The sequence below is a fragment of the Numida meleagris genome, chromosome 7 (assembly GCF_002078875.1).
Source record: "Numida meleagris isolate 19003 breed g44 Domestic line chromosome 7, NumMel1.0, whole genome shotgun sequence".
Taxonomy (NCBI): Eukaryota; Metazoa; Chordata; class Aves; order Galliformes; family Numididae; genus Numida; species Numida meleagris.
This window is the reverse complement of record NC_034415.1, coordinates 18,686,023-18,711,966: the sequence shown is the minus strand read 5'-3', so window position 1 is coordinate 18,711,966 and position 25,944 is coordinate 18,686,023. Positions and strand designations below refer to the sequence as shown.

At 36.0% G+C, this 25,944-nt stretch overlaps 1 protein-coding gene across 29 annotated transcripts in view; it reads left to right on the top strand.

Moving 5' to 3' along the window:
* The window catches only part of PTGFR (prostaglandin F receptor), an 84,870-nt gene that overhangs the window by 37,760 nt on the left and 21,166 nt on the right, over positions 1–25,944 (top strand). For 6 of the 29 annotated variants that reach the window (XM_021404865.1, XM_021404876.1, XM_021404866.1 and 3 more), the window contains 5 exons: positions 431–525; positions 1,018–1,088; positions 11,379–11,495; positions 17,466–20,006; positions 20,690–25,555. The gene's annotated coding sequence lies outside the window, so the exon portion shown is untranslated. Of the gene's footprint in view, positions 1–430; positions 526–1,017; positions 1,098–11,378; positions 11,496–14,696; positions 14,731–17,465; positions 20,007–20,689; positions 25,556–25,944 lie in introns of all 29 variants that reach the window. The other 23 variants (XM_021404888.1, XM_021404892.1, XM_021404891.1 and 20 more) reach the window with 23 other exon arrangements.

Below are 25,944 nucleotides of genomic sequence, written 5' to 3'. Positions count from 1 at the left end.
TGATATAAGGCAGAGACTGACTGAGGTCTTCTACTCTACAGCTATAAATATCACTCTTGCCAAGTGCGATTCATTCCCTAGAATGGTCACTTCATTTGTGATTTTGAGTTTACTGTTGCGATACAGGATTTTACTGTGTGTTTTATAATCAGCCTCCTGCATCTCTGTTGATGAGGTCCTCAGAGAAAAGGTCCACATGGGAAAGCTGTGTCCATCTAGTGAGATCTAATGCCACAGAAGTGTACACAAATGGACAGTTATCAAAGTTGCTATATAGCTACATGTTTAGTAAACTGCTGGATGTCTCCTCAACAAATATTTTTGAGATACTTATTTTTTACTTGCGTCTTACTCATGATTATTATATGTGCAAAATGTGATTCCAGTCATGCTGTTTACAACATTATATTTCTTTATGCCGTGTTCCTAGAAGACATTCATAAGTCTTCAAGATATTACATGCTCTCTTAACTGGCTGCTGGCGGTACATACCGAAATCTGACTGGAAAATCTTCTAGTCAAAAGGTATAGTCTGTACTCTTTGGCTTGATCCTGCCCAATGACCTCTGTAAATAAAGGCAGACGTTTCAAAAAAAAAAAAAAAAAGAAAGAAAGAAAAAAAAAAAGAAAAAAAAAAACCAACACAGCTATGCTGGCTTTTCAACATTTTCAGAGTTGGAGACGGAGGTTAGCAAAGAATTAGATATACAAGTCAGTTGATTTTTCAGAATGTATAGGAACCTTCTTGGTTTGGTAACAGTTCCTAGTGAGTGACTTCCTAATTCAAATTAATTTGTATTTCATTTTCCATTGATCTGCACTTGTTCATTTAAGGAGTTGCTTGGTGTATGCGCAGCTTACACTGACTTTGAACTGCATTTGCATTTTGATAGCTCACAACATCAATAGTCCTTCTAGGCCCTTGATGTGTCATGACATTGTATTTAGTTGGGAAAATATTTTGTATGTTTGGGAATGAATGACATAGGATGTGTGTTTTTTTTATTCTACCTTTAGGGAAAGTGATGAAGAAATGGTTGTATCTCAGAGGGAATGAGTGAAGTTTTGCAGAAAACGACTGGAGAAAGGTCAGATTTGTGAGTATTGTATATTGTGAAATGTATGTTGTGAAACTAATGAAAAACTTGTGAAATTGGTTTTTACCAGTAGAAGAAAAGCAGAATCTGGCCCATGGGGAGAAGCAATGAGTATGGAATCAGAACAGTACAACAGTTTTATTTACATAAAGACTTAGTAAAACAAGCTGTGTTATTTTAGCTGAGTCTGCCCGATTTGCTATCCAAACACAATAGTTAATGATACATAATTGGCATCTGATCACTACCACAGAAGTGGAATTCTGTTGAGCAATGGTCTACGTTAGGAGTGGTTTCCTCTCCCAGTGCATTGCCAGTGAAGCCTGCTACACAATGCTGAGAGAGTGCACAGAAGAGAGCAGTAGCCCCAAATGTGCTTTTGGAAGACAAGGGATAATCCCATGTTGTAATAGTAAAATCTTTGTGTTTATGACTGTCAGAATTGTGCTCCAGAGGCTGCTGTAATCTTTGGTCTGAGTTAGATTAAGACCAGGGAGCAGCCAAATCTTAGGCAGCTTGGGGTTACTCACAGACTTTGGATTGTTGTAGTGTAGGATGCTCACGCACAACCTTCTCTTCTCTTCTACACTCAAAACACGGAACGGCACTAAGGAGTCCAGTTCTGCCAGAGGCACTGCAGTTCTGCAGCACTGTTGCTGAAGAGCGCAGATGATCTTGCTTTGCTCAGAAGCAAGTGGGAACAAGCATGATATCCTAATACAAAATGCTTCACCTTCAGACAGTAATGTTTTTTCCATATTCCCTTTGTTTTTCAGGTTTATTTCTGTTTCGTCATTTCATTTCTTTCCCTTTTCTCTCACAGTCCCATATTAATGGCATCCTTTAGATACAGCGGAGGTATATTTCAGAAAGACACATGACTAATTTTTTTGACACTACCAACATCTAAAGAACTTTTTGTGTTCCTCACCTCTCTTACCCACATCCTTCCCTTCACAGCTGCTTTTATCAACATAATTTGGCTGTTGTTTCTTTCAGTAAGGTAACAAGTGGGTCAGAGTTACACATTTCTGAACTGAATGATATTAACTTGCTTTCCCTCTGTTGTTTTTGGGTGTAAAGGGTGTGTGAAGTAACTATGTGTGCAACTGATATCAATATTTTCTTAACTAGGTAGCCAGCATGTGTGTACTACATATACATATCTTCTCTAGGTGAATCAAAGCTACCTGATGGGTGCATGGTGGGCTCAATATGGGTAAATACTAAGTGAAAATATTCTGCATCTTTAGCAGGAAAGAACATGTACTTGTATCTTGAAATTCCAGTATAGATACTGTGAACTAGAGGAATGATGACAGAATCCCATGGGACCACAGCTTTTTTGCAATATTTTCTTTTTTTTCTCTCTTCTGATGCTTATCAAAGGGCTGCCAAAAAATAGGAGGCTCTCATTTTGATTTCTCGCTGAAACTAAGAAAAATAAGTAGTGTTGAGTATGTCTTCCTGAACTCTTCCTGAAACGCTCCAGCTGACATGATAATTTGGGAGATTAACTTCTTCAGCTCCTAGATTGTTTGTAAACAGTATTCTTTGCATAGATTGTGTTATGATCTCCCACATGAAACAGCTGTGGATGTATTTACAGTCTGAGAAAGCTGGAGCATTGATAGAAGCTTGCAGTTTTAGCAATTGTTCTTCAGCTGACGTAGAGGCAAAGCCCATGGGAAGCATGAGCTTATTCTCACTCTCTCGTCTCTAACCCCACCCACGTGTTGCCGTTTCACTTGAATGCATCAGAGTACTCAGCACTTAAGGCTTTTGGTAAATCAGGTCTGTGAGTGAATGTTTAATCTGAAACAGCTTAAATATAGGTTGTTGAAGATTTTATAAAATACAACTGTATTTAATGGGAATGGTAAAATACAGAAGTTTTATAAGGTGAAGAATGGAATGCAAAAACAAGGATCACAAATAATCTAGTGATGAGTTTTCCATTAAAAATAATGGAAATCTACTATTTGATTTCAAGGTCCTGAGATTGTTTCCTAGGCCATTCCTTTCTATACTTCCTCATACAAATACACTAAACTTGCTCCTGAATCTTTAGTGACTAGGAGAAAATGTTCATGGATTTGTATTCATTTAGAGAATTCCTTTTATAAAAACAAACACTCAAATGTCTTGCGAATACTTCAGTCCTGTCTTTGGTTTAGAAGGCAGCCTCTAATTGATGGCAGTTATGGTAAAGTGGAACCAAAAGTTTGCAGCACTTCAATAATTTTTTCTTCTAGGTAGACAAGAGAGTGAGTTTATTTACTATTTATCAGCTATGCTGTGTAATAGGAAAGGGAAGATGCTATAGGAAAAGAAGTGATGAAAACAGTTTGAGAGATTGAATATACTTAACCATTTTTGTATAAATGTAGCTGCCATCTCAATGTCATTATTGAACTGCCTTTAACTGGATACTCTAAGATGTGGTAAGTAAAGAGCAAACCACACTGAGAGAAGACACCTGTCAGACAAAGCAGTGCTGTTTACTTTTAAATACTTTTATGTAAGACTATTCCCAGATGGAGATTTGCCTTAAAATAACCCTACCAAAAAAAAAAAAATTGTTTCCCAAAAAATGAGGACCTTGAAAGAAGACCAGAAAGGCTGAATGAGATGTGTTTCCTTACCCTTCTGTTTGTAAGTTGTTTTAATAGGGAACCTGTCATTATTTGTAGTATCCTTATGAAATGAAATGCACAATCTTAATACCTGTGTGCTTTAATTTCCTGTTCTTTCAGTTTTCCCAGGGGGATTTACTAGATTAATAAAATGATCTTCGCAGGGCTTTCCAAAGCCCCATGAGGGCATTTGATTTCATTTGCTTCTGAATCAGCTGCGGTATGGTGGCATCCCAAGAGTGCCTGAAATTGTGCAATGTACAAATATGCACCTTGTGTTGGGTTTTGGATTGTCGGTGCAACCAAGGAGGCAATAAGAAAACAAGAGCTACCTCTCTTTGGGGAAAAAAAAATTTAGAAAAATAATAATTTATTGTGCTTACTATGCAGGAAATCTCCCATATAACAAAACTAAAAAATACAAACACTCAAACCAAAAGCCTTAACTCTGACCCCTAAACATGTCAAGTTTAAACACCTCAGAAATCAGTGCATAACATCTTCCAAAACATAGAAAATCCCTTAGGAAAATGTTTCTCATAATTGGGAATTTCCTTACAGGAGATTGCTCAACAACTCTTAAGCAATATTTCCATTATGTGCAAAGCAAAATCAAAATCTGGTGATGTTACAGCATGCATTCACTTGCTGCCTGTAACTGCATGTCTGTTCTTGGACTGTTTTACTCTCATCTCCTTTACAAGGTGAATGTGAATAAAACCTAATCCTGGAAACTGATCTTCCCAGCAGTGAAGTGGCACTCTTACTTTAATAACTTAGCTTGTTCATTTCGGCAAGACTAGCACCCAATATTCAACCAGTGCAGAAATACTTGAGATAGCTAATGGCTTTCCTGACCACGGACCAGTTCATTCATTTATTCTAACTGAGGAAAATTCCATTCACATTTGCCTTTGATTTAGGATTTACTTTTTGTTGCTCGGGGTTTCAGGCTGAAGATAGACAAGGGGAATAAATAAAATAAATAACTGCAATACACCATTCATATACTTCTGGCCTCAGAACATAAGCAGTTAGTCCAAAGGGAGGATTAGGATCTGCTTTTTCCTACAATGATTTGCAATAGAGCTTTAAGAGGAAAGTTATAGGAGAAAAGAGACAAAAAGACTCCAATAGGTGAAATGCCATGGCAAATTTGCCTGCCTTTTTTACAGCTCTCCCCTTTTTTGTGCCTTTTGAACTACCCTGATAATGGATAATGCTAATTGTATAACTCTGAATTGCTTCTAAAATTTGTTTTGGAAGCCAAAAAAAGAATTTTTTTTATACCATCAAAAAAAAAAAAAGAAAGGTTTAATCTCCTGCTGAGCTCCTAATTCTTTCTTTTATATCCCCGCTGTTACTTTTTTAGGGAAGTACTATCTATATGTGAAGACCTACTTTGTCTTATTCACAGCCCCGCAACCCCACCACCCTTCTCTGAGTTAGCGCAGTGCAGTTAGCGGCAAGCCAATCTCACAAGCCAGGGGAGTTTGACATCAGCGGGAGTTGTCTCAGAAAGAAGCGTGCAATGTGACTCCAGAAAAGAGACATGAATTCCTCAAGCCCTTTGTAAAATAAACAAAATGTTGATATTTGTGGTGAGTTGAACATCTGCGTTTCTTTTTGAGAAATAAGCAAACTTTGAAAATGCCATTTCCCCCCAGTTTTATTGAATTCAACAGTTGACAAAACTTGGCCGTCAAAAGTGCTTCTAAAGGGAGTGACCAGTAAAGAGTGATGTCTTTTATTGCATTGAGAAAACAGACATACTAACCTTTTTCCCTCTTTTTTTTTTTTTTTTTTTTTGTGGCTTGCACATGCTCACCTCTTGTGGATGGTGGTTCCATTTCTGGTCTCGATGTGTTTATTTATTGCCCCCCTGGGTATTAGTTCATATGTTAAAATTCAAGCCTTACCTTCTCAAGAAACAGCAGCATAGGAAGGAGAAAAAAAAAGATCAATCTCCTACTTAGGCTAAAAGATTGTGGTTTTTTTTTCAGCAAGATCATCCAAACTTTTCAAAAAACCCTGGAACTAAATTTGTATGAACTATAATTTATGAAATTATTTGTAAATTTAAATAGTATCTGAGAATTATTTGTGTAAACCCGGGCTATCACATTTTAGTTTACTTCAAACCACAGAAAATTAAAGATTTTTGTGATTTTTAAAAAAATAACTTTGACTGATGTGCTTGTTTTTTTCTTTTGAAACAGTTTACTTCTCAAAACATACTATTTCAGACAACACAAGATGAAGAAAAGTATGTTCCAGGAAACTGTTATGATATATCTGAAAAGCAACATTTAATTTCTAAATTTGATTAACAAATAAATGTGGATGCCTTTCATAGAATCAGGTCTGGTGTACCAGGTTTGGTCTCATGGTGTCCTGATTTATCCATGGAATGATGACCAAGGCTGAAATTCCTTCTTGGGATGAATTGGGCAGTATTAACTCTCAACTCACCCATATTCTGGATGATTTTCCCAGTAGTTGGAGTGGTGAAAACTTGCTGTTGTTGTGAGCTAAGCTCCATATTTCACACAATCAAAGATCAAAATGCTGTAGCTCAAAAACTGAGGAGAGGAAACTGAAAGTACTTCACAGGCAGGATTTGACAACGGTTCCCTGAGGCCGAACTTACCACTTGTCACCAAGCCAGGCAAGCAATGTTGGCCATGTTGGCTGCTTTCTTCACCTAGGGAAGGGTCCAGTGCATGCAGCCAGCACTGCTCCTGCAAGGCCAGCCTCATGTACCCCAGGATGGCACAGTACAGCTCTTGGACTGTCTACAAGTTGGTTCTAGTGCAAGTGCAACGGGACCATCTCCTCTAGTACACAGGGTCAGGGGCATAAAGCTTTTTTTTTCATGACTGATTTTTGACTCTGGCTTGTTGACATTATTAAGTATGTTTGATTTGTTCTTGCTTGAATTAAATGTTTAGTTCAATTTCAAATTATCTGTTTTAATTGGCTGAGTATGTGGAAACATTTCAGTTTGGGATGGATCCAAAACAATGATCACTAACTCTTTCTTCCTGTTGGCTACTGAACCCAAAAAAATCAATTAAATAGCTTCAGATTTAACATCAGCTGCAGAAGAACTTGATAGCATTTTGCCTTTGTGTGAACCTGAAAACTAGTATGAAATGTGAAGCTATGGATAAAAACCAGAGCAAGCTCACAGAAGATCCCAGAGTAGAGAAGTGAGGGTAGTTTGCTCATTTAGTTGTATTTCTTACTGATACGCTTGAATTCAGTCTGAGTTCATATCAGAGTCCTTTAAAGGTCAATATTTCTTGGGATTCAGACTTTCCTTTAGTCTTCTATAGATACAGAACTACAACATCAATTCTCAATTTTAAAACTAGTCTGTTTTTAGGTGATGCACCTACTCTAGTTCTAAATTAAATAACGTGAGCAGCAGATTTGAACTTTGTGGCAAATTTTAAACATTTGAAGTGTCAGTGTAGCTTTTCAGATCTTTGTTGACTTCAACTGGGATTTACAGATCTGCTACAACCATAGTTATGAAAGACAGTAAAATATAATGTGTAGGAAGAGATAGGCTGAAGGAATCAGACAGTATCTTTCATTAAGTGCTCTGATAGTTTCCACAAAAAAATCAAGAGAATAATTGGACTGTTCAAGCATAATTTGTCCATTTTGTAAGTGGAGTTTATTTTCAGTGCATAGAAAACAGAGTAACTCTCTAGCTTCATAGGTTCTCTAACCAGGAGACTGGCAATATCTTAAAAGACAAGCAGTATAAATAATTGCCTAATACTTTAAATTTAACTTGAATAGTTTTCTCTAAAAACTGCCTCTTGCAGCTGAATTTTAATCCTACACTTATGAATAAACTAAGCATAAATTTTTCTTTGACTGGAACAATCCTGTATACTATAGTGAGCCTTGCACAATATGTACATTTTGGGGATTTTGTCAGAAAAATGAGAGATTAATAACAGAACTGATGTCTCTGCAGAAGGAATAATCAGGTTTTTTTTTTTTCTGTGTGTGTGTTTAATCACTCCAGATAAGAAAGCTAGAATTATTCTTTATGATATTTAATGATCATCTTAATTTAGTAGCCTTTGGCTTGTTTGTTTTTTTCTGCATGCTGAGTCACATCACCAAAAAAGGGTGAGAGATGACGTACAATAGATTAATAACTATGCCTTGAAAATAGAAATGCAGAATTATTACATACGCAACTATTTATGGAAAATGTAACCTGAAAAATCAGTGTCCTTACATACACTACAGTCAAATAATAATTGTAATACTCTAGCAGACTCTTGGTAAGATACTTTTGTTCACACCTCAAAATGTACTAGCTGAAACTCTGGAAGGCACTATTCTTAAGCTCTCTCTGGATTTTTCTAATCAAGAATATATTGTAAAAATAATCTGATCATTCTCAAACAGAGTTAGAATATGTTAATCTAATGTGATAGGATTGTTAGAAACGTTAACTGTGGGTTTGAGTCATTGTTTTCCACTATAATTCTGAATTACCTCAGTTGGCAGTAACCATACCTAGAGCCCTTGCATACTTGGCCAACAGTTCTGACACATAAAACAGCTTTGAAGCTGGGATTAAGAATGTGAAAGAATATCCCCAATACCAGTCATACATGGACATGGATCAAAGCCTGCTGTAGAAAAAATATGCATCTCTTGTGCCTGGATTTCTATTTGACTTTTACAAAAAAGGTGCTGGAGAATCTGTTTTGTTTCCCTTGTAAACTCTGAATGAAAACTGATCGGATTTATAAAGAATAGCCTTACATTTGGTTACAATATAACGAAGGATGAAGTGTGTGCCAGGTTAAGTTGAATTTATGAGAGTGGTTTAAAAGATGTGATTTTGTCTTGTGTATATTATAGTTCCCAGAAGCTCATAAAGACAAACATAGTGAACCATTTTCCTTTATTAGACTATAAAATTACCTGGTAACTTGAAATCAGTTATCCATGCTGGGTGCTCATTCAGGGATGAAAGAAGACACATACAATGGGCAAGGATGAGGCAGTCAAGGATGTATAGAGAACAGAGGAAAGAGACAACAAGGCTACTGAGGAAAAAAAAAGGTCTGTTCATACAAGAAAGCTGCAGGCAGAGATGAGGTGACAGCATGAGCATACAAAAAATCTGAATAAGGACGGGTCAACTGAGCTAACAGGTATTGATCTCCTTATAGTTTTGTTTCATTTTCCTTCATCTGTTAACCAGGGAACAGGCATACTTTCACTTTATGCATGGGGATCAGAAGCACAGAGAGATTTACTTAAGATCACCCAGGAAGTCTGCAGCAGAACAGGGAACTAAACCAGGAATTTCTGAGTTCCAGACCAATATGCTATCTGTGGGAGAACTCATTTACCCTCTGTGGGAGTTTCTACTGACAAATTGCATTAGCTGAGAGAACTAGTCTCTTCCATTTATATTTCTTTAAAACAAAACTTAAGTCCAAATTCAATACATCACAAATACATCACCAATATTACTGTGAAATGTTTAATAAATCTCTAAATCCTAATTACAAGATTGGCTAATGATGAAAACAAGATTGCAAGATTAAGGAAAGAGGCAAATAAAAGTTATCAGAAGACAAAAATTAGGTTATCTTATGTTGCAAGAAAAAGGAATTGATAAAAGTCTGAGAAGATTTTCTATTTTTATTGGTAAAAAACTTGTTTGTGAGGTTGAATATGCCAGCACAGTTTTAAAGCTCATTTGTTAAGAAATAAAATCTGCTGTTTGAATAATGTGTCTCACCAAATCCCTTGGGATGTTTACATAAAGGAAAACAATCTGTCAGTGTCAAGATTTTTACTCATTTCCTTTATTTCCCAGTTCTTTCTTAAACCTATCCTCTGAAAAGGATGTTGCTCAAGTCATCAGTGGAAAAGAACAGTACCTTTAAAACAAGGAAAAGAAAACTTTACGCTGAGTCTTATGAATCCATACCAGATGCTACATATTTTTTACCACTTTCTAAACTCTTCAGTGATGACCTTCATTTTCAGGATGACAGTGTGTTTTGTACATCAGCTCCAGGACAAATGACTCCTGTTTGTGTCTGTTGCCTGTCCTCAGATACAAGTTAGGTTGTGATTTACATGTAGTAACTCCATAGATACTCCCAAGCTATCTGCGCTGTTCTATTTTCCTAGGTACTTATACACTCCAGATATCATCCTATATCTCCACTCTTTTAAAATGTTTTCTATCTTTTCACCTATTTTTAATATCTTTTTCCTAGCTGCACTAACGTTTGACCTCATAGCATACAGAGATTTGACCGTGCTTTTTGTTTACTGCCTTTACATTCCAACATATTTCTGTGTGCTTCCTGGTTCCTGTTACTCTTCAATTAAATACCAAAGGCAGTATGATACCTCCTACCATATTAGTGCATCCACTTGCTCTTCTCTTAACATCCTTTTCTGTTTTGTCTGGCAATAATTTTCTTGCCTTTTCCAGGCTTTTGGCTAAATAGTCATTTTTTTTTATTGTGTCCTGACAGGGCATATCACAGGGGAATGGTATTCTAAAGCTGTTCTCACAGCTACTTTAAGGAAGGCAGGATGATTCATCAGGCCAATGTGGACACTCTTTTGTCTTTTAGCAGATAGGTGGTGATTATTCTAGGCCAGCTATTTTTCCTTGTTTCCTTATGTATAGTATTAGAACTTGCACAGTTTCTCTCTCTCAGCCCTTTAAAAAAAAGTAAGAGTGCTAGACATGCATCATCAATCTCCAAGAGTAAAATAGGCTCCAATACAAGAATGTAATTTCTCGGTTTTATCCAACATCTTGTTTTATATCAATCTTGGTTTATACAAATCTCAGTTTATAGGGCTGTTGTGTCTTCCAAGATGAGCATTCTGCTGTGTTTAAAGGTGATAATGTTATTTTCTGAGTGGAAATGATGTGTCTTCGTCAGTGGGGAAAAAAAGATATGAGAAAATATATCCAGTCTTGATCCTTTTTCTTAGATCTTTATCTAGATTGTTATGGGTGAAAGTAGTGCTTATTGCAAAGATTAATTATCAACTACGATGCTGGTGTTGTAATGCAGAATTTATTTTCAGTTGTGGCAGGAAATTTCAGGTCATACAAGGGTTGTACTCTACAAGAAGGAAAGCTGTAAAACAACACTGACTGCAAACAAGTTGGGCAGGAACTGAATAAGTGCAATTTTTGTTGTTGAGCAGAGTATTTTCCCACCAGTAATCTCCCTGGTACTTTTTGTCTCTGTGGATTCCCATGTAATGCATTGTAATTTTGCTTTTAGAATTAGGGATAAGGCGAATGTGGGCATATATTGAAAGTCCATTATGATAAATCAATATGGCTGACCTCCTGGAGTGGGACTGGAAAAATGGAAGGATTTTTCAAGTGTTTAAACTAGTTTGCTGCTTTACGATGTTGTTGAGTTGCTGCTATTGTGATGACAGTCAGGTCCTTGGTCTACTCAAGCACTTTTGAAAATGAGCTTTTGATTTTTCTGGTAAGACTGGTATGGAGATTTTGTGTGTTTTCCTCGGTGCTGTAATGTGGATGTAGAAATAGAGATTCTGCTCAGGTATGATACAAATTATATTGAATTCATGGTTAATCATTCAGGATCTCCTGGAGCAGGAGTTTGGCTTTGGGTTATCTCCTCCTGGAAGAACCAAGTTAACACATAAGGAATATAACAGTGATTGCCAAAGAAGCTCGCAGGAAAGCCACATAAGACAGGTAATTTGAGGGTGATCTCTCAGTAGCTGCATTTTCTTTTTCAGACGTCAAAGAAATTTCATGGGAAAAGAGGCTCTATTGAGACTGTTATTAAAGATTTTATTATCTCCTCTCTTTCTATTAAGAAACTTTTGCCTTTCAGAAATAACTTCACAGGACACAAACTTCTCATTAACTCTTAGTAGAATTAAGTTGTCATGTATGGAAAGTTTATGGCAGAATGAGCTAAACTCTAAGAATTGCAACAGTAGCTCTTATACAGTACAAATTCTCTGGTCATCCAAGAAACAATATAGGTATGATTAAAAAGAAGAACATTTTGAGATCTGGTGGGAAAATCAATAAGAGACATTCATTATTTTAAAGTGATAGTTTAACTTCCATAGGATTCAACTGACCATGCTTGATTTGGTGGTGATGGTGACTTCAGTAGGCATCTGATCATACGAACCGTTTAACATCCACTCAAATAGTAACTCAGGTGAACTCAGGAATTGTTTCACGCCTCACCATTTGATTGTTACTACTACTAAGGGGGCAAATTTCTGAAGAAAATAATTAAATTTGGTAAGGATGGATTCTATGTCTAGTACTAGGCTGTAACAAAAAAAATAATTAAAGGAAATTTGTAAGTGGGAGGCCCAATATAAATTCAAAAGATGTCTCAATATGACAGACATTGGATCACAAGTAGGCAATATAGAGATTTAAACACAGAAACAAACTGCAGATGAGGTAGAGCAATGGATATAAGTTGTTTCTCTGCAGAAGGGGCAGAAACAGACAAACTTATTTGATATGGGAGGCCTACTGTTCCTTTGATTTAAGATTTAAAAGCACTGTTTATGTTTACAGATGATGATATATGTTGAGCCCAGACTTAAAGAAGAACAAAGGCAAGAACGTTCAGCACTTCAACTCCTGTACCTACAGGAACAACTTTCACACTTTGGGGATAAATATATGCTTAAATTATTCTCGATTAAAACTGTGGGACTGAACAGAACCAAGTCAGTTTGCAGTTAGCTTTTTGTGAAGGAGACCTAAAAGTGCTCCATACTTGGGATAATCAAACATTTATAGTAATATCAGTTACTCACATGGCACCCCTTCAGTTTTAATAAAAATATGGTCTGGCATATTATGAAGTGGTTCTGATTGCAAAAGCTATAGCCTGCTAAGTTGTAAACCCCCATGGAGATTATTTTTATAATCAGTACAGAACACCAAAGATCATGTACTTTTTTACATTTAATCAAAATAAAGTTTAATAGGATTAGATGTAAAATATTGCTACTCAAAGCTGTTGGAACTACACTTTGTCAAATTCATTAATGGCCCTTTGCTGAGCACCTGATTCACAATATACTGAATGTGATTCAAGTGTTTAGGTTCTTTGCAGTCTATAGATTTAGCTTCATGTAGAAGCATAAGAGAAATAAACTTCATAAATGAAAAATGGAGTATGAAATATAAATTAGTAACAGTGGCTGGCTGCAGCAAAATTGTGTCGGAATTCTAATTTCTTCCTTCCTGACTGAATTACTCATTCAAATTCAGGCCCACTTGAAAAAAAAAAAAAAAAGACAAATTCAATTTCTGATGCAGATATGCTCCTGTCAACATCATACACATGGGAAAAGTATGTAGTAGCATGAATCTCAGCTTAACAACATTTCAGCATAATTGCAAACATTATAAGCTGATTTGGTATAATCTGTCATAAGCAGTGGGCATTTATAGTTTACTAAAGCAGGTAATATTGTTTACAGTTTTTCCTACTCATTTTTAGACAGATTTTAGGAGGATTTTTGAGATTTTTGTTCTTGTAAGCGATTTAAATATTTTTTTCTTCTGATTTTTTTTTGTTTGAACTCTCATGCTTAACTAAGAACAAATTGTTTGTCAGTGTTATAACTGCCCAGGCATTGTAGCTTGCACTTCTGCTTTAATTAGGTGACCTGGGAGAATGTGAACTACAACATAAGTAACATTTCAGATTGCATGAATTTATGATCTATAGGAACATGGGTGAGTTTATAGCTGAATGTGACAGAGGCATTCTAGACACAGCCTGCACAGGATCATGTTTCACTCCAGGCAGTCAAAGCAAACAGGAGTGTGTGGTTCTCTTGCTCTTATCACCCCTGATTTTCTGTTCCTGAAGTTTCCTGCCTTAGGAAATATTTCTAAGTATTCTTATTCTGCAAAGCAGGTAGACAAATTCTCTTTTTTCTAGCCATAAAAGGACATGATTAAAAAATACTCTTATCAATAAATGAGAGTTGGAACAAGTTTTGGAACTGGTGGTAGTGTGAAACCTATCTGATGCAAGGAAAACCATTGGCTGAGGCCTGGGCATAAGCTGAGAGAAGGGTCATTTGAGCTGCAGTGCCGGGACACTGTCCCTAGGGAAACACTCACCCAAAATCTAGCGAAAAATAAAAGATTTTCTGTGACCTTGTGTTTTATCAGGGCACTGCGAGGTAGACACCTCATTGTGGTTATGCATGAAAGTGTAAAAAATGTGAGAAAGTATTTGCTGTGCTACTGAATCATTTTAATTAGACAAGACAAACTTAATTAGCTTGGGGTATGATTATGTAGAGGACAGCCAATTAAATTCCAAGCAATGTACTATGCCAAACAATTATTTCCAGAAATGAAAAATAATGGAACTTTTAAATGGGAAATTCTGGTCAGGTACATGAATTTTGTATAATCCATAAGCTTTAATTTTTTTCTTTACTGACTTACTGTTTAATGTGAATGATCTGGTGTTGCTAAACAGCTGTTTATGTCCTGTGTTGTGAAACCAAATTATTTCTGTAGATTTTGTTTCATTGTCTGCATACACACCTGAGAGTTAGTAGTGGCTAACTTCCTTGCAAGTGTTTCAATGAAAAGTCTAAAGTACTGATTTTTCTACTTTCTGCATCAGCAAAACTTTTGAGTAGAGTTTGTCCAGATACATGCTAGTGAAATGTGTTATGATTTTGAGGAGGGCTGAGTTGTGCAAAGATAAATAATGTAATGGCTTAGTTGACAAAACCTAAATCAATGGTGATGATGTTGCATGGTTATTTTCTACGTTCCAATCTGTAACATGTTTTTCTCTGAATCAGAACCACTAATTATGAGAAATCGACCCTTTAACAGATTTTCATATTTTTAATATTTTTCTTCTTTTCTTCCTTTTAGCATTTTTTAAAACCACAGTGGTTAGCCTGAAAATGTGAGTCAGCAGAGCAATGGTGTGATGGTTTGCAAACAAGAGAGTTGTGCCATGCACAGAACAAGCTACATGTTGCTACTTTATACCTTTTGTAGAACTTGCAGACTAAGTAGACACTGGCAAAGAAAGAATTCTGTGCTCAGTACTCTTACAAAATCCTGAATTGGTTTGATCTATTCTTCTCTAATATTGTATATTGCTTATGCTATGTACTACACTGCCTGTGGCATTTACTGCAGTTACTGGGATTGCTGGGATATGCTGTTTTCATATTCACACTATTAAAAAAATATTTTCAAAATGAAACATGGAAACATGAGATTGGAAAACTAAAATCTTTCCTGGCCATTCAACTCTGAAGTTGCCATGAAACAAAGAGATTTAATACAGCTGTGTTTTCTCATTTTTCTTTTTCTTTTTTTTTTCATTTGGGTATGGAATTTTTAAAAGCAATTATTGAACATGTAGCTATATAAATTATGATGTTATCAGTATGAATGTGCAGTCCCAGTAACACCTCCCCCATCCACCTATGTAGCTTATTTCAATCAATGCATTTGAAATGTAGAATTGCTGAGAAAAATATGACACACAGTATACTTAATAAACAATAGTCAATTTTATATTTATTCTCTCTCAGAAAAAAAATATCCATTCTGTAATCAATTTAACAGAGTTGTGTTGCTGTTGCTGACTTCTTTGTTCCAAATAGAGCTCTATTTATACTTGTGCACACTGTACTTTACTTTATATTTAAGTTGTGGATTTACTGCTTAATGTGTAAATCTCTAAAAAATTGATAGCTTAGCTTTAGAAAGAGGGAAATGTGAAGTAAAAATCTGACACTTTTCCTTCTTTATTCAAGAACTGAAATTTCTTGTCTTTTCTCTTATAGCTTGCTAGTATCTTTCCAAAAACCCCACTGGTCTGTGTTATAGTCATGAATCTCTGTATTTCTATAAATGTTATCTGCCATTCTCATACAAAGAAAAATTTACTCATGCAAATCTTGCCTGTGCTCACTATTTATTTTTTTATTTCTCTATAAAATCTTTTTGGGATTCTGAAAGTCTGCTTTTGTAGACTATGACTAATCTAATCTACTGAAAGCCAGTTTATGATCAAAGACTAGACCTTGTTCTAGACTTTGATGGATATGGTACATTTCAGCTGAAGATCTGGCATTTAAATGAAAACAATGATACAATGGCAAAGCAAAATGAAAAAAAAAAAAAAGAGAACAAAAAACCTCTTCAAACTTGTTTTAAAAAAAAAAAAAAAAAAGAATTTTACTGAATAAACTTCATTGACCCAGGCTGTCAGACTTGGCATTCCTGTGCAGGGTTGCATCAGTGCCTTTACGAGAACACTTCACAAACATTCACCTCTCACCTTTAGTGCATTCTTCTGATACTTTCCGTTGCTCAGTTTACTGCAGCAAGTCAGTTATGTCTCCTTGGGCTTCACCCTAAACTGTTCCTTTTCCTCTTTCTTTGAGACTTATACTTCTGCAGAAGATAATCACATCTCCCACTTTATTTTTTTGTTTGCCAGTTAGTCCATCCATTGTAATATTTCCTCAAAACTTACATTTGTCATACTACCTCCATAATCATTTATTTAATTCATTCAGAACTCTTGGGAATCTTTTCGGTAGTAAGATACAGCAATCGATATTTTTCTAGCCATGGTGTCACCAGTGAGGAAATGATCACGTTTTCCTAGATAATTCCTCCGCCAGTCAGCTTTTATAAGATTTTCAGAGGATGTCAGAAGAGAGTGGATAATTAACTATGAAAACTAACAGAAAATAGTTGCAATGGCAGATCCTCTTGAAAAGGACACTCTGGACATTAGGAAATACTACTTTTCTGAAAGAGTGGTCAGGCGCTGGAACGGGCTGCCCAGGGAGGTTGTTGAGTCACCGTCCCTGGAGATATTCAAGAAACGTTTAGATATAGCGTTGGGAGACATGGTTTAGTGGTGTTGTTGCTGGTAGGTGGATGGTTGGACTAGGTGATCTTGTAGGTCTTTTCCAACCTAGCTAATTCTATGATTCTAAAGGAAATGGAAGGGCAACAAGCAATTCAAAATGGCAACTTGCTGGCAGCTTTTATTGCTTAAGTACAGATCAAATGCACTAAGGCCTGACATGATAAAAGCTAGAAGTTTGGCCTTCATCCTAAGGACTATGTATTTCCTATAAAGGAATACACCTGACATCACACTGCCCAATTACTTAATGTTCAAAATGAAAATAAAGGGATCAAAGCTATTATTCTGGATGAGAAGAAGTAGTCTCTCATAAATGTCCGGATATCTGATCAGGGTTAGTCAGAGTTTTACAGTGACTATGTAGTACAGACTCATCCATGTTCAGCAATTTTCATTCTCAAATCAGGTTACTTAAAGTCTGTCTTGTTTTTAATTGCTGTGCTACATAACGCTAGTATTTATTTTGTATGCATTTTTCCAGTTCCTTTATTTCTCACCTTTTTTACTTCTACTCATTAAATAACTCTATTCCTGCTACTATTACCCAGGCTAGAAAATAGAAATCTCATACACCATTTCTGGGTTTACCATTAACTAGCTATGACTTCAGGCACTCAGAATGTTTAAATGCTACTAATTCTTTTGTTACTAATTAGTGTAACAAATTGAAAAAATCCATAATATGTTTTAATTTGGGTTCATTTCACATTTCTAAGCACATTCAACTTTTCTTTCACCAGCTGTATGCCAGATGTTTTCTTCGTTATGTGCTATTGTGAGTCCAATTCAACCCATTTTGAAGTCAATTGCTGTTCCTTATACATGGAAATTCTTTTCAGAAGTACTCCATCCTGAGGTAAAAGCTGGTCAAATTCAATCATAAGCAGTGACAAGGTGAGGCTGGATTTTTTTCTTTTTTTTACAACTCGTAGTGTTACTAATGGAGTCACAAGCTGCTGGAGAAAGCCCAGGGTTTTTTAGTCTTTAAACACCAGACGTCTGACTTGCTCTTTCCATGCTTGCATAGAAAGATACATAGCTATAGGACCTACTGGAACACATATCTATCTTCAGATGCATGTGGTTAGCCTTTAAAGTCCTTTATGACATGCCTGGACATGCTTCTACTTTGAATAGGTGAAGCTAAACTTCCTCATCAAGCATAAGTACATGGAAAGTGTGGTTGCAAAACTGTAATTAACAGATGTTTTATCTCTATTACTGTGTCCTATGATGCACATGTGCTCATTTGATTATTAAATCCTTGCATTTTAGTTTGTTTTGGTCAGCACAGACTTGCAGAGATCTGTTAGTAAACTTGAATGCTTTCTTTGTCTAACACAGCCAACCCTCTACTTCTCAGCAAATAAAGCCACAGAAAATCAGTGCATGGACTTGAAGTAGATGTAATTTCTCTTTAATCTCTTCTTTCATAATATTCTCTGAGAACTTGGTGGTCTAGTCCCTCTCCAAACACATTCTTCTCTCTTTTCTCCAGTGGAAGTATTCCTGGAAATATGATCTTTCATTAGCTCACTGTTTATCAAACCCTGCTGGTTATCAAGATTGACTTGTTTATTGAGTTTTCAGAGGTAAATTATCTGCTTGGCTTATAACTATATCTATACAGACTCTATTAATTTAGTAAGAGCTGTATGTCTACATGGCTGTCAATCACAATGAAAATGAAATTGCTTCTAATTAAGGATATGAACTTGTTTGCCCCCTTTCTTCAGCACAGATATTACTTGAAGTAAGCCAACACTGTGAGAATTGCTTATAATAAAATTAGATCATTCTTAATTAAATATCTCCACAGAGAGACTTCTTCACATCATGACGGAGTGTTTTTCACTTTCATTAAGAGGAATCTATTTCTCCATCCAACATAATATTCTGCCAGGAAATCCAACCGCTTTCATTTAGTTGGAAACCTTGAGGCTGAGTTTCTGCATAGGACTGTGGTTTGTTGTTGAGTCTAGAGTTTAGAAAACACACTTTGCTTTAACATACTGGCAATTTTAGGAAAAAGGTTGTAGAAATATAAAGCCCTTACCAAAATTAAATCTGCTTGCCTAAGTTATTGCTTTACTTGAATTTCTTTCTATTTACTTTGGTGTATGCAAACAAAAAATTATTTCTCAACATTTTTTGATGATAAAATGTGGGGATAACTTTTTATCATTTGTCTGTAACAGTTGTGTATTCCTGCATTTCCGTTGAAGCATAGCTGTGGTAGCATGGCTCAGAGAGAACTGCATCTCTCAAATTTAATGTTTATCCATTCTGAGGCTGTGTTTTGTGCTAATCAGGTTGCATTTGTATTGCTTGTAGCCCAAAGCCCCCTGAAGTTAATGGAAATCTTGCCATTGCTTTTTAATGAATTTTGGATTTTTATTTTCTGATAAAAGTACCACTAAAGTATTTTTTCTTAAAATATGAAAAATGCTAACAGGAGAATCTGGTTGAAAAAAAAGTAAGTCCAAAAATAGAAAGAAGCTGCCTACTTGTAATTATATGTTCTGGTTTGGGGAAATTTCATCTATAATTAAAAGTTCCTTCAAAATATTCTGTCATCTGTAGTGAAATGCATGCTTTACAGTGTGTTACAACATAAAAAAATGTTCATGAGTATCTCATTACATGGCGTATGTTAAATGACAGCACCCTGAATGCTGAGTTTGTTTTATAATTGAAGTAATTATATTAACATTTTGAATAAAAATGCACAAAAATATTACTGCATCGTTTGAGGAGACTTGTCTTGGGGAGAACTTACATCAATTACAAAGTCCTATTTTTGGTTTGTTAACATATTTCTGTTTTCTTGAGGAAAGCAACGTTGTCTAATTTTCTTTGACTACAGCTTGGAGACACTGCAGAGCTTTGCCAAGCATGTACTGCCAGGAAGCTCAATACTCTGCAATGTGAAACAGATGGGTAATAATTATCTTTATAGATCCCTTCTTCCCCCATTATTAAAACATAAATAACTTCTCTACCACTCCAAACATTTGTTAAAATTGAATTTTGGAAGAAAGAGGATAAAAAAAATCTAATGGTATAAAAATGTAAATGTTACAATGATGACTGATTTCAAGTAACTCTCTTCCATCATTTTTACTGACTTTTATAGGAATTTTCCTGATGTGATTTCAATTTTATTTTTTCTATCTGGAAAGTAACTTTACAAGTGGATGACCATCTTCAGAAATGCTTGTTTCTTACTGCTTTATTTTAACTCATTATATTACTCATTACATTACAGAAATGATTAAAAAGTAAGTATTATTTAATTGGAAGTATTAATTTTGTAACTATCAGCTTTTCATTACGTCTCTAAAATGAAAAAATATCAGTTTGTGGATTAATGATTACAAGAATTCTTTAACTCTTCTCTATACTTTATGTGCTAAATTTCTGCCAAAATTTGACTTCCCTGTTTTTGATGTAGAAGAAATGATGACATATTTCTAGAGCACAAACTCAAAGTTGGAAATAGAAGATACAGGATTACAGGATCAAAGACAACAGATGGAAAATCTTCATAGATGAGGAAATATGCAATTAGGAAACTAGTAAACGATTTATATTATTAACCCACAGAACTCCATCAGTTTATCTCCTTTCACATTCACAAGTGCAAAAGGATTACATGTTAAAAAGATGCTTTTGATTTTGTTCTTAAATGCAACTGTGCTGATTCTTGGTACTTTTGGTAACTGGAATCAACTGATATTATTCTGATCATGATTTTGTAACAGGATTGGAAATTAGAAAATCATGTGTATTTTACAAACAGCAGCATTAATTAAAGGTAATTAACCAGAAAGGAAGGATTTAACTCAGTTGTGGCTTTGATTGCCCTATCAGTATCTGCTCATAAGAAATATGAGATGACATTTTTCATTTATTTGTGAGTGATTAGTTTCAAATGTCTTTATTCTTCCATGAATTGGAATAGATGTATCTGAAACTGGGAGAATCATATTTCATCCTAATTGCCTGAGAGATGCTCAGCTTGTCAGAGCCCAGCATGGCATAGTGGATGATGACACTTGACAGTGAGTCAAGTGCAAGGACTGCTTTTATGTTTCCGGGAAGATCACTTCAGCCTCTTCTATCAATTTATTCATGTAGATTGCAAACTCTTCAGGTGAGGCCAGTTCTTCTACTGTTCTTACCGTCCTGATCGCGCACTGCTGTGAAATAAGCTGACAAGCTTTCTCCTGTTATTTGCATTCCTCCAATATCTTCTTCTCCAAACTCTTCAGCTTTTCATCGACTAGCAAGAAGTAACAAACTTTAAATGGGGTATTACGCAGCCTATAATATATAAACTGTTTCATGTGGAAATCGTCATGGAACAGGATTAGGGATGTTGTAAGTCATATGGTCCTTCAGCTGTACCTTCTGTAGGGCTGAGACTGCTAAAACCCTTGTAAAAGTGCTGCACACCACTGAACTTGCCCAGCAGTAGGCGCTGAGATTTTATTTCTACCTGTTTTCAAAAATTAACGGGCCACGTTTATCACGAATAGTAAGAAAGACAGGATGGAAGAGTCTTTCTCTGTATTGGGTGAGGGAGATACGTCACTGACAACATGAAGCTAATTAGCTCTTTTGAAGGAAAATATAAGCATTCTTCTCATGAATTTTCATAAACCTTGGGGTAAATCACCCCTGTTAGGGATTGAATCAGCTCTTGGAGAAGAGGAAAAATGAATCCACCTCTCCAGGTAGTGAAGTTTTACTTTTAGTGATATGTCAGGTGCCCGTTATAGCTTGTTAGTGGAGAAAAATTACCAAACACAGCGGTTTAGAATTACTCCTTTTAAAAAATGAAACTATAGTATAGTATGTTAAATGTGATATGCTTCTCTTCATAATTAACTTAATTAGAAGTCTCCTGGATTAGTAGCTATTCTGTTGAATTACCTTTATCAATAATATCACCCTTTACCATAAGTCTTAGATGAAATCTTGCTCCATTTAAACAGAATTTCACTTTTTTTTTGAGACGAAAGTGATATGTGGACCACATCTCCCAAAGGCATTCAGAATCACAGGTTTAGAAAGAGAAATGCCTCTTTAAAACAGCTGACCATAACTGTGCATCTAGTATGTAGCCTGTCACAATCATTTATTGAAGTTTTGAGAGAATATGAATTTTTAAAACTTGTTTGTGAACCTGATAAATTCTGAAAAGATAGTTCTCTATCTGTTGGCTAGACCAGAAACTAAATGTTGGATAATACAGCATGACTACTGGACCTCTTAAGGAACTCTTAATGACTATGGGTCATTGATTTCCAGTATTTTATTTCTTTTAAGTCACACTGGAAATTCTGTTTGCAACTGATAGAACAATGTGAACTTTTCATTACAGAATATTATTAGAAATATTTAATCTGTCAGAACATCACCTATTATGTCCTAGAACAAGCAAAGAAACTAAATAAATAGTACCACATAACTTGAAGGCATGCAGCTGGCATATCCCTAATGAGATTTATTTATGTAATGGATTTACTTTGACCATTAAGTCACATGGCATAAAAAAATAGGTTAGGACAATTTGAAGGAAATGATTTCTTTATTTAATTTGACCTGAGTAGAATGATTGAAAAGAATACTTGACAAAAGATCTCTTGAGTCTTGATTTTGCATTATCTCCATTCTGGAGAAAAGAAGAGAAAATGAGTTAATACAGTTCAGTATTTTGTATCACTTTGTAGACTGTTTATTCTTATGTGTAAGAATATTAAAGAGGTGACTCATAAGAGAGAACATTTTGTCCCACATATTTAAAATGGACAAAAGAAAATGATGCTGTTGTTATGAGTAGAACAGTAGTTCCAGACTTGATTAACCCACTCACTACAAATTACCCCAGCCTCAAGAGGAAAGAGTCATTTCAGCAGTGGTGATGTGTGTCTCCTCTGGTCATGTAAGGATGTGGGTCTGTGGCACCAGTAGATAATTCATACAATCATGAAGGAGACATCCCTCCATTATGATTCTGAAATGTCATATTGGACCTCAAAAATATTTTTTCTATTGTTAAATCTACTATTGATTAAAGCCAGCCAAATGCACAACAGCTTCCAAGGTATTCTTGAATGGAATGCTTCAAAATTCATTGATTTTTAGGAACAACACTCTCAGATTATTTCTGTAGTCAATTTTTAAAAAGTAGTTAAAAGATGTTTCAGTGGCACACCTGCTCTAAGATTGCCTTGCTGTTAGTTTGTTCTTCTTGCCTCAATTCTAAGGGGAAGACTTGTACAAAGTAATGCATAAAACAATATGGAAGAACTACATACAGAAGGATTTGCATCACTGAACATGCGTGCAATGATATAATAGAAGTGTCAAGAAAGTACCGGATACACAAGGCTTGCAAATGAAGAAGAAAGAGAGAATTACTATCCTCCAGTTCTTCCAGTTATAAGCAAGTTAGGTACTGTCTGTAGTAATCAAATAAGTTTAGAGTGTCAGTATGTGATTAAGATGAAAATCTCTCTAAGTGGGAATGAATGTAAATCAGTAAATAGGTGTAATGAATTTCAGTAGCCAATTTTAATATTTTGCATTGGCTAGGATGATCTGTTAGTGAGTCATTTGACTGATAACTAGCATCTTCATTTGTATGTTTATGCAATTGTTACTAAGAACAAATGTGAGTAAGACTGGAAATAATCAATTATTTATTCATTTTGTGTTTCATAACCTGGCTTGGGCTGAAAACTTCAGGGTTTAGACATTTTTTTCCACTTGAAGTTTTGTCTGCATGTGAGATTGCTGGACGATAGGTACTTGAGCTCTGTCCTTCTGTGTTAACACGATCTGGCTGCGACAGTAAGGTCAAATTCACCTCTTTCAGTACCTCAGCTCATGTGTTTGGTCTCCTCATCAACCAATTGCTTTGCAGCCCTGCTGGTATCTCAGTAAAAATCTGTTTATTTGATACCCTAAATGGCTCATCAGCCATTTCATGGCCAAATTCTTTGGCAAAAGGAGTGCCTCTGAATGGACTCCTTGGCTACTTCTTGTGACAGGATCAAGATCTACATTAAGACAGAAAATTTGTCTTTGCTCATAGTGAAAAGAGCCACAATACAAATAGGAGTGTTTCAAATTGTAGCAAACCTTGATCCCCCACTCCACCCCCTTCAAACTTCACCAGAGAAACAGAATATTTCCTCCTTGTTCTGTCCACAGCAACACTCACCTCATTCGCCAGCTGACGAGACACAACTTGTTATCAAGAAGAAAATAAGTGAACTTCCTTGCTGATAGGAATGTTTAGAAAATATCATCATCCACAGCTGTACTTCCAGTAAGAGCAAACAGTCCTTTTTCAGATGTCAGCAGGTGGAAATCTCAGCAGAAGAATCCACAGTTGTTATTATTCCTGATGAACTTTTTTGTTTTTATTCCACTCTGATAGTGAATGCCTGCTGGGATGTTGGTGTTTTTAACCTCCTGGACCGATTCAGAGCTTGTTACGAAATACTGTTAATTTATGTTTAACTACCTATGAGTTTTCACCTTTAACTGCACCGGACAGTGTCTCAATTCAGGCAACATTTAGGCCATAATTTGTGACTGCTTTATGATGGTGAAACATAAAAGGCTGAGTGGCATTTACCTGAATGACAAAGCCATGGCTGAGCTGATCAATACAGTCTGATGAACCACACTTTTTTTTTTTGTTAACAGAAATGATTTAACATATTCTAAAATTAGTATTTTGAACATGCTAGGATACTGAATGCATGTATTTCATCCGCTTCCTTCAAGGATTGAGCAAACCCAGGATTCTGAGACCACATTTTTAAAGAGGTATATCACAGCTTCTACTGGATCATTTTAGTGTTTTTTTCCAACCTTTATGATTCTATGAATACAGTGACCTTCCTCTCCATCCTCACAACGAGGCTCAATAACACAACCTGTGCAGGGACTGCTCCCCAGGGAGGCAGGGGCTCCCCTGGGAGCTATGGCAGGGGCTGAGATACAGCAGTTTTGGTCAGTGCTTCTGTTTGATTAGTAATAGGGAATGAGGAAAGCTCAGTACAAAAATGCTTAAATCTGTGGTGTGGCGGCTTCTGCTCCTCAGGCTGCGCAGAAGCAGGGGCAATCTTCTATGCCTGCTGTCTGCAAAAAAGACTTGGTAGTTTATGTGCTTACTTTCCCAACACTAATTCTTATCCTCCTCCACCATTTCATGCTAAAATTTCACGCTGCCTCCTTTTGGCAGACCGATGCTTTTCTTAGGATGCACTCTCCAAGCCTGTGTTTTTCTTCCCTACTCTAACCCACATGCTGAGACACATCTCCTGACTTTTCTCTTTGACTCCTGCCTGCCAGGATCAGGGCCTTGAATCCATTCTTCCATTGCAGCAGAACTGCCTCACATTTCAGGAAGGAGATGGGTGAAGAGATCCAGCTAGAAAGGAAAGGCACGGCGCAAGCTGCTTGTAGTTAAAATCTCTGTCTCCTTTTATTTCTGGAGGAGGAACAGAAAATAAATCACTTTTCTCTGAACTTTAATGACAATAATATTTTTTGAGATGCTTTTATATTTTATTAAAAAATGTCTGGGTAATTATAGGTCTCAATCAGAAAAAAATGGTCATTTTTCTTGTTGTATGATAAGATGCCAACATCTGACAGGCAGAGGAAGGTCACTGCACAGAACTTTTAACTCTTTTTTTTATGTGTCTTCAGGTACTGTTTGAATGAATGGGTTTAGCTGACCTGCATTGCTTCACTGGTGAATTAGGGAGAGGAAAATTGTATCCATAGTATTCAAGACATGAAGGTAGGCAAAACTACGACGTTTGTGAATTTTCATTTTTAAATTTTGTTTTTAAATAGTGCTAGGAGTAGTATAAATCAAGGCTGTGTCTTAATGTAAGCAAATACAAGTTCTCCATCATTCTTACTCGTTGCAAATTCTGTAATATTTTCCAAATTGATTTTCTATTTAAGCATGTTTCTGTAGTAAGAGTTTTTTAATAAAAATTCCCATTCAGCCCTGCACATTGATGGATGAACGTGAACTCAGAAATTATGTGTAACTTCAAGCTGAGTATTTGTTGGGACACCAGGAGCACTTTGACCTCCCTGCCTTGTTTGTCACAGAATTAGCCCCTCATCTGGCCGTATTGTTGTCCAATTGCTCCAGTGGGGAAATGTCCCACACAACAC